Raw genomic sequence first — 7716 nt, 5'->3', positions numbered from 1 at the left:
CACCTCAGCCTCCCAAAGTGCTGGGATTACAGGCATGAGCCACCGCACCTGGCCGACTCACTTCTAATGAAAAGAATATGATAGAGATGCCAGCTTGTCACTTCTGAGACTAGGTCTAAGAGGTGTTGCAGCTTCCTCCCCTTTCTGTCAAACCACTCCCTCTGGGGGAAGCTAACTCTCTGGTCATCAGGACACCAAAGCAGCCATCTGGAAAAATCCATGTGGTAAGAAACAGTCTTCTTATTAGCAGCCAGAAGGAGGACTTCTGCCAATAGCCAAATGACTAAACCATGCTGGAAGAAGACTCCAGCCCCAGTCAAGCCTTCAGACGAATGCAACCTTGGCTGATGTCTTCACTGTAACTGTTGGGGAAAATTAATGAAAATAGTATCTTCTGCTAACCCAGTAAAACTTCTGCTCCAAATGTAGAAAAGAATGAAATAGTTTTATTAATGAATCAGCATCAGACTACACTGTGATGAGCATCACAGGCAGTCCATTAAAGTGATTTCAAAGACAAAACACCAGGCTGGGCACGGTGGCTCATGCCTATAATCCCAGCACTTTGGGAGGCCAAGGTGGGTGGATCACTTGAGGTCAGGAGTTCAAGGCTAGCCTTGCCAACATGGTGAAACCTGAGTCTCCACTGAAAATACAAAAATTAACTGGGCATGGTGGCGCACACCTGTAATCCCAGCTACTCAGGAGACTGAGGCAGGAGAATCATTTGAACCCGGGAGGCAGAGGTTGCAGTAAGTCAAGATCACACCACTGCACTCCAGTCTGGGCAACAGAGTGAGACTGTCTAAAAAACAAAAAAATATAGAACACCCTTTTATATAGGAAGGTAGATATAGTCCACTACATACCAATTAATAGTCTTTACCCAAAAGAAAACTTCTCATATTTTTTTGTCTTGTTTTTATTTTTTATTTTATTTTCACTTTTGCTGGGATTACAGGGGCACACCACCACACCCAGCTAATTTTTTTTTTTTTTTTTTTTTTTTTTTGTATTTTCAGTAGAGATGGGGTTTCACCATGTTGGTCAGGCTAGTCTTGAACGCCTGACCTCAAATGATCCGTCCACCTTGGCCTCCCAAAGTGCTGAGATTACAGGCGTGAGCCACCACGCCCAGTCGAAATTTCTTTTTTAAAAATAATTTTACTTAATGTATTGAACCATCAGTGGTCAGTTCTCATCCACATTGCCTGTCTGTAGATTTGTGAAAGTGGTAACAGGTACGTCGGTAACAAAAGCATAGAGCTTGTTCGGTGAATCTTCGTCCTCATTACGTTTTCTGGGCAACCTCACACGGATATGGTGTGGGACATTCCTTATTCCTTTGGCCCAGAGAGCTTTGTTGAGCCTCACATCAATGTGCACATTTGGAGTCCCCATCTCCTTCATGGTGAATTTCTGGATCTCTCTGTGTGCCCGAGGGACACTTCTGGAAGCCCACTCCACCGATGCGCTGGTGTTTTCTGGGGTCGCCGCCTCACTAATGGCAGAACGACCCTTCTTCTCGCCACCCTTCTTTGCAGGAGCCATTCTGCCAAGCCCCAATTGGAAAAAGTGGAATCAAACTTCAACATGAAGTCTGGAGGATACAAACATCCAAACCATAGCACCCAGTAAAATTATCTCTTAAGAACCGGGTAGGCCGGATGCAGTGGCTCATACCTGTAATTCCAGCACTTCGGGAGGCCGAGGCAGTGAGCCAAGATCACACTACTGCACTCCAGTCTGGGCGACAGAGTGAGACTCTGTCTCAATTTAAAAAAAAAAAAAAAAAAAGAAAAGGAAAGGGGAAGGAGAGGGCAGCAGCCGCCGAGGTCTAGAACTGTCCAGCATGCTGCGTGGACAGCAGTGGGAAGGGGATATTTACAAGTGAAGGGGAAAGAGCTACTTGAGAGTGATTTGTGATCACGGATGGACTGAGAGCTTGGGAAGGCAGGTGCCCAGCACAGACAGGGAATTCACTCTGAATTGGAGGAGTGGGGAGGGAGGCCTGGATGCCCTGTGATGAGGATGGGAGCCGATGCATACAAGTTTGTAGAAGAGGCATGTGGTGGGAGAATCCTGTCTGATAGAACCTTTTTTATCTTTTTTTTTTTTTTTTCCTTTTTTGAGATGGAATCTTGCTCTGTCACCCAGGCTGGAGTGCAGCGCCGCAATCTCAGCTCACTGCAACCTCTGCCTCTGGGTTCAAGCAATTCTCCTGCCGCACCCTCCTGAGTAGCTGGGATTTACAGTCCCCCGCCACCACGCCTGGCTAATTTTTTGTATTTTTAGTAGAGACGGGATTTCTTTGTGCTGGCCAGGCTGGTCTCAAACTCCTGACCTCAAGAGATCCACCCGCCTTGGCCTCCCAAAGTGCTGGGATTACAGGCATGAGCCACGGTGCAGCCTGTGCCTGATAGAATCTTTTCTCTGTGAAGCATCGTCAACTTATACAGAAATCTTTGAGGCCTCCTTGAGACTGGGACTATTATATCTATGGCACCTGCAAAGATGGTATTATGGACTGAATCGTACCGCTCTCCCCCAACCACCAAATTCATATGTGGAAATCCTAATGCACAGTATCTCAGAATGTGAGTGTATTTGGAGAAAGGTAATTAAGGTTAAATGAGACCACACGGGGAGGGGGCTTAATCCAATAGGACTGGCTTCCTTAATCGAAGAGGCAGAAGCCTGGACAATATAGCAAGACCCCATATCTACAAAATAAAAAAAAAACCATTAGTCGAGCATGGTGTTACATGCCTGTGGTTCTAGCTACTCGGGAGGCTGAGGCGAGAGGATTGCTTGAATCCACAAGCAATCCTCCATACGTCTGCATTACTTGGTGTTTACTGCAATCATGCAGTGAGCCATGATTGTACCACTGCACTCCAGCCTGAGTGATAGAGCAAGATCCTGTCTTCATGAAAAAAAAAAAAAAAAAAAAAAAGAGGCAGGGTGCGGTGGCTCACGCCTGTAATCTCAGCACTTTGGGAGGCTGAGGCAGGTGGATCACCTGAGGTCAGGAGTTTGAGACTAGCCTGGCCAACATAGTGAAACCCCATCTCTACTGAAAATACAAAAATTAGCCAGGCGTGGCAGCATGCACCTGTAATCTCAGTTATTCCGGAGACTGAGGCAGGAGAATCGCTTGAACCTGGGAGGGGGAGGTTGCAGTGAGCCAAGATCGTGACACTGCACTCCAGCCTGGGCGACAGGGCGAGACTCCATCTTAAAAAAAAAAAAAAAAAGAATCAGAAGAAGAAAGAAGGAAGGAGGAGGACAGAGGAGGAGGGAGGGTGGCAGGGAGGAGGAGGAGGAGAGGGAGGAGGAGGAGGAGAAGGAGGAGAAGGAGAAGGAAAAGGAGGAGACGGAGATGGAGAAGGAGAAGGAGAAAGAAATGCCGGGGAGTGCCGGGGAGAAAAGACCAAGTGAAGACACAGGGAGAAAGCCTGTCTGCAAGCCAAGAACAGCCTTGGCAGAGACCCAACCTGCTGACACTTTGATCTTGGACTTCCAACCCCCAAAACTGTGGGAAAACACATGTTTTTTTTCTGTTTAAGCTGTCCAGTCTATGGTATTTTATCATAGCAGCCCTAGCAAACAAATAGAGGGAACAGGAAGACAGAAAAGAAGTAAGGGCCTTATGTTGAAACCCCCAGCATCTGTGGCCCTTAGAGTGCATATATATATATCAGCTATTTTCACTCAGAGGATGGGGCTTTTGATTTAGACAGAATTCGGTTTTAGATCCAGCAAGTCACATAACCTTCCTAAGTTTCAGAGTTTTACCTGCAAAAAGGAGATAATGAAACCTACCTTGGAGGGTTTTTTGTGAAAGTAAAATGGAATGAAATCCGTAAAAACACTGAGCACACTAGGCCGGGCGCGGTGGCTCAAGCCTGTAATCCCAGCACTTTGGGAGGCCGAGACGGGCGGATCACGAGGTCAGGAGATCGAGACCATCCTGGCTAACACGGTGAAATCCCGTCTCTACTAAAAAATACAAAAAACTAGCCGGACGAGGCGGCGGGCGCCTGTAGTCCCAGCTACTCGGGAGGCTGAGGCAGGAGAATGGCGTAAACCCGGGAGGCGGAGCTTGCAGTGAGCTGAGATCCGGCCACTGCACTCCAGCCTGGGCGACAGAGCGAGACTCCGTCTCAAAAAAAAAAAACAAAAAAAAAACAAAAAAAAAAAACACTGAGCACACTAACGAACAAACATTAATGGATATTACTCTCTGGAAAGGTGGTGTATCATTAGGCTACGTTATTTTGTTAGTATTATTGGAGATAAATGCATTCCTGAGGCATAAGGGCCTGCATTCACACCTTGTCACCTGGTGAGGAACTAGGGGGTCTGGGTGGAATGTGGTATAGATATTGAGTCACATACAGGGCTTTGCACGGACTCTGGGGTAGAACCACCATAAAACATAACCCCAGGTAACCAAACTCAGAGAGGCTGCTTTCTAAGATGCTCATACCCAGCAATGCACCTGGCACATAGTAGGCAATTAAAAAGCACTGGTTGGCCTGGCACGGTGGCTCATGTCTGTAATCCCAGCACTTTGGGAGGCTGAGGCAGGTGGATCAAGAGGTCAGCAGTTTTGAGACCAGCCTGACCAACATGTTGAAACTCCGTCTCTATTAAAAATATAAAAATTAGCCAGGCGTGGTGGCATGCGCCTATAATCCCAGCTACTCCGGAGGCTGAGGCAGGAGAATCACTTGAACCTGAGGCAGAGGTTGCTGTGAGCCAAGATCGTGCCACTGTACTTCAGCCTGGGCAACAGAACAAGACCCTGTCTCAAAATAATAATAATAAATATATAAAATATAAAAAGCATTGGCCAATGCGTGTATGGAGGAAGAGCTTTCACTGAGTACTGAACATCCATCAGCATCTGTTAATGGGTCTGTTAGTTAACCCTTTCAGGATTGTAAGTAATAGCAACCATTCAAACCAGCCTAAGCCAGGGAATTTAAATACATTTAAAATTCTTTTAAACGGAAGAAGAATCTGTTGGCTTGAAGACTGACAGGTCCAGTGTGTGCTTCAGGTATGGCTGGATCCAGGGACAGTGGGATGTATATGGTGATCTTCTCCCCTCTTTTTCTCTTCTGTACTAGCTTTATATCCAGGCAGGTGCCCTTCATGTGGTGGTCTTGGAAGCCCCTCCTGACTCCTACCTTCTATACACCCAGAAATTCCAGAGCAAAGGGAATCTCTTTTTCAAACGGTGCCAGCTGGAGGCCTGGACTGACTCTGAGCCACACAGCCAGAGTCAAAGGATCATCCTTATCCAGTCACCCCAGCTCCAGGCCCTGGGAGGAGGGGAGAGAGAATTTCTGAAAGGAGAAACAAGCTTTTCCCAGCAGAAGGGTGAGACTGGTTGCCAGGCAGGCACAGACCACACTGCCTACTGAACTAAGTATCTATTTCATTTATTTATGTGTTACTATTATTATTATTATTATTATTATTTTTGAGACGGAGTCTCGCTTTGTCGCCCAGGCTGGAGTGCAGTGGCACGATTACTATTATTATTTTTTGAGACAGAGTCTCCCTCTGTCAACAGAGCTGGAGTTCAGTGGCACAATCTTGGCACACTGCAACCTCTGCCTCCCAGGTTCAAGCGATTCTTGTGCCTCAGCCTCCCGAGTAGCTGGGATTACAGGCGCCTGCCACCACGCTTGGCTCATTTTTGTATTTTCAGTATTTTCAGATTTCAGTATTTTCATTGTATTTTCAGACAGGGTTTCACCACGTTGGCCAGGCTGGTCTCAAACTCCTGACCTCAAGTGATCCACCTATCTCGGCCTCCCAAAGTGCTGGGATTACAGGCATGAGCCACTGCGCCCGGCCTGAACTAAGTGTCTGGATAGAAGTCAGGTAATTCATGGATGACCAGGTCAGACAGACAGAAGCATGCCACCTGGTGGGTACATGGGGATGGGGAACGAGATCTGTGCTGGGTGCAGGCAGCACCAAGGCCATTGAGAATTTTAAGGAGGCTGGGATCTGCACTCCTGGCCAAGAGGGTATGTAGTAGATTAATTGCAAAACTCGTCCTGATCCTCCATCTATCCCTGAATCCACACCCTGTGTGGAGTGGCTTTGTGACATCTCTCAGCAGAGCCTATTTCCCTTCCCCTAGAATCAGCTGGCCTTGTTTGGATGGACAGCAGATTGTGGCAGAAGGCACAGTGTACCAGCTCTGAGCCTCAGCCTCAAGCCATCTTCTGTGCCTTTGCTTGTTCACCCTCTTTGACTCCCGGTTCCCTCATAAAAAGAATCCTGGCTATTTGGGCGCAAAATGAGAGACCCCACAGGGCTCTACCAGCTTTTCCAGCCAAAGGCCCTAGACATGAGATTGCCTGGCCCGATTCCCAAAGCTGCTTCACTGACTCATAGCTGACAGAGGATGCAGAGCCTAGCTCAGATCAGAACTGGGACCCAGAGACTTCTGAGCAGGAAGTGATTGCTGTTTGAAGCCAATGAGTTTTGGGACAGTTTGTTATGCACTATTGTTGTAGCAAACAGAAAACCAATACAAGGCATGTTAGGGAGGAAACCCAGCTGGTGCTTGGCCTGCCACACTGTGCAACCGAAAGGTTAGGACTCCCAGAATGGACACGTGTTTCTAACTTGCAGGAAAATGCCATGTGGGCTAACCAGGCCTGGAGATCACGCCTGTTGGAGTCTTTAATCTCTACAGATCTCATGCAGGGTGTTTTGTTTTGTTTTGTTTTTTCAGATGGAGTCTCACTCTGTCACTCAGGCTGGAGTGCAGTGGCGGGATCTTGGCTCACTGCAACCTCCGCCCCCTGGGTTCAAGCAATTCTTCTGCCTCAGCCTCCCAAGTAACTGGGAATACAGGCGCGTGCCACCACGCCCGGCTACTTTTTGGTATTTTTAGCAGAGATGGGGCTTCACTATGTCAGCCAGGCTGGTCTTGAACTCCTGACCTCAGGTGATCCACCTGCCTCGGCCTCCCAAAGTGCTGGAATTAAAGGCATGAGCCACCGCGCCCAGACTGCAGAGGTTTTAACTGACCTCCTGACATGTTTCCCAGAGACACAGGCACTGGGAACTTTCGGAGACGATTCTGCCTGAGCTGCTAGGGAGAAATGTACCCCACTAGCCACATCTCCCTTGCAGTATACATTTTGGTTTTGACGTTTTTGTATGGTAGCTGTGTGCAAGGAACAAAAAAGCAAAGATGGCTTCCAAGAGGGGCCTAGGGGAGACTGGGAAGAACTGAACAGGTCGCCAGTACTGCCCAGGTGCAATGTAAGCCATTTGATTGCAGTGGGAGAAAAAGAATCCAAGAGACAGGATTAAAGCCCATTTCAGACTTTTCCAAAAAAAAAAAAAAAAGGTGCAATGAGGGAAGCTGTCTGATGCAAGGATCTGCCAATGGGATCATTAAAAAAAAGGTGAGGCCGGGCGCGGTGGCTCAAGCCTGTAATCCCAGCACTTTGGGAGGCCGAGACGGGCGGATCACGAGGTCAGGAGATCGAGACCATCCTGGCTAACACTGTGAAACCCCGTCTCTACTAAAAAATACAAAAAACTAGCCGGGTGAGGTGGCGGGCGCCTGTAGTCCCAGCTACTCCGGAGGCTGAGGCAGGAGAATGGCGTAAACCTGGGAGGCGGGGCTTGCAGTGAGCTGAGATCCGGCCACTGCACTCCAGCCTGGGCGAC

At 48.1% G+C, this 7716-nt stretch overlaps 1 pseudogene; it reads right to left on the bottom strand.

The window, feature by feature from the left end:
- Window positions 1-1191: 1191 nt before the first annotated feature.
- LOC113219784 lies at window positions 1192-1551 on the bottom strand (annotated as a pseudogene).
- Window positions 1552-7716: the final 6165 nt, after the last annotated feature.

The sequence above is a fragment of the Piliocolobus tephrosceles genome, chromosome 8, assembly GCF_002776525.5.
Source record: "Piliocolobus tephrosceles isolate RC106 chromosome 8, ASM277652v3, whole genome shotgun sequence".
NCBI classification, from domain to species: Eukaryota; Metazoa; Chordata; class Mammalia; order Primates; family Cercopithecidae; genus Piliocolobus; species Piliocolobus tephrosceles.
The sequence above is the reverse complement of the archived record's forward strand: the minus strand, read 5'-3'. Positions and strand labels throughout refer to the sequence as shown.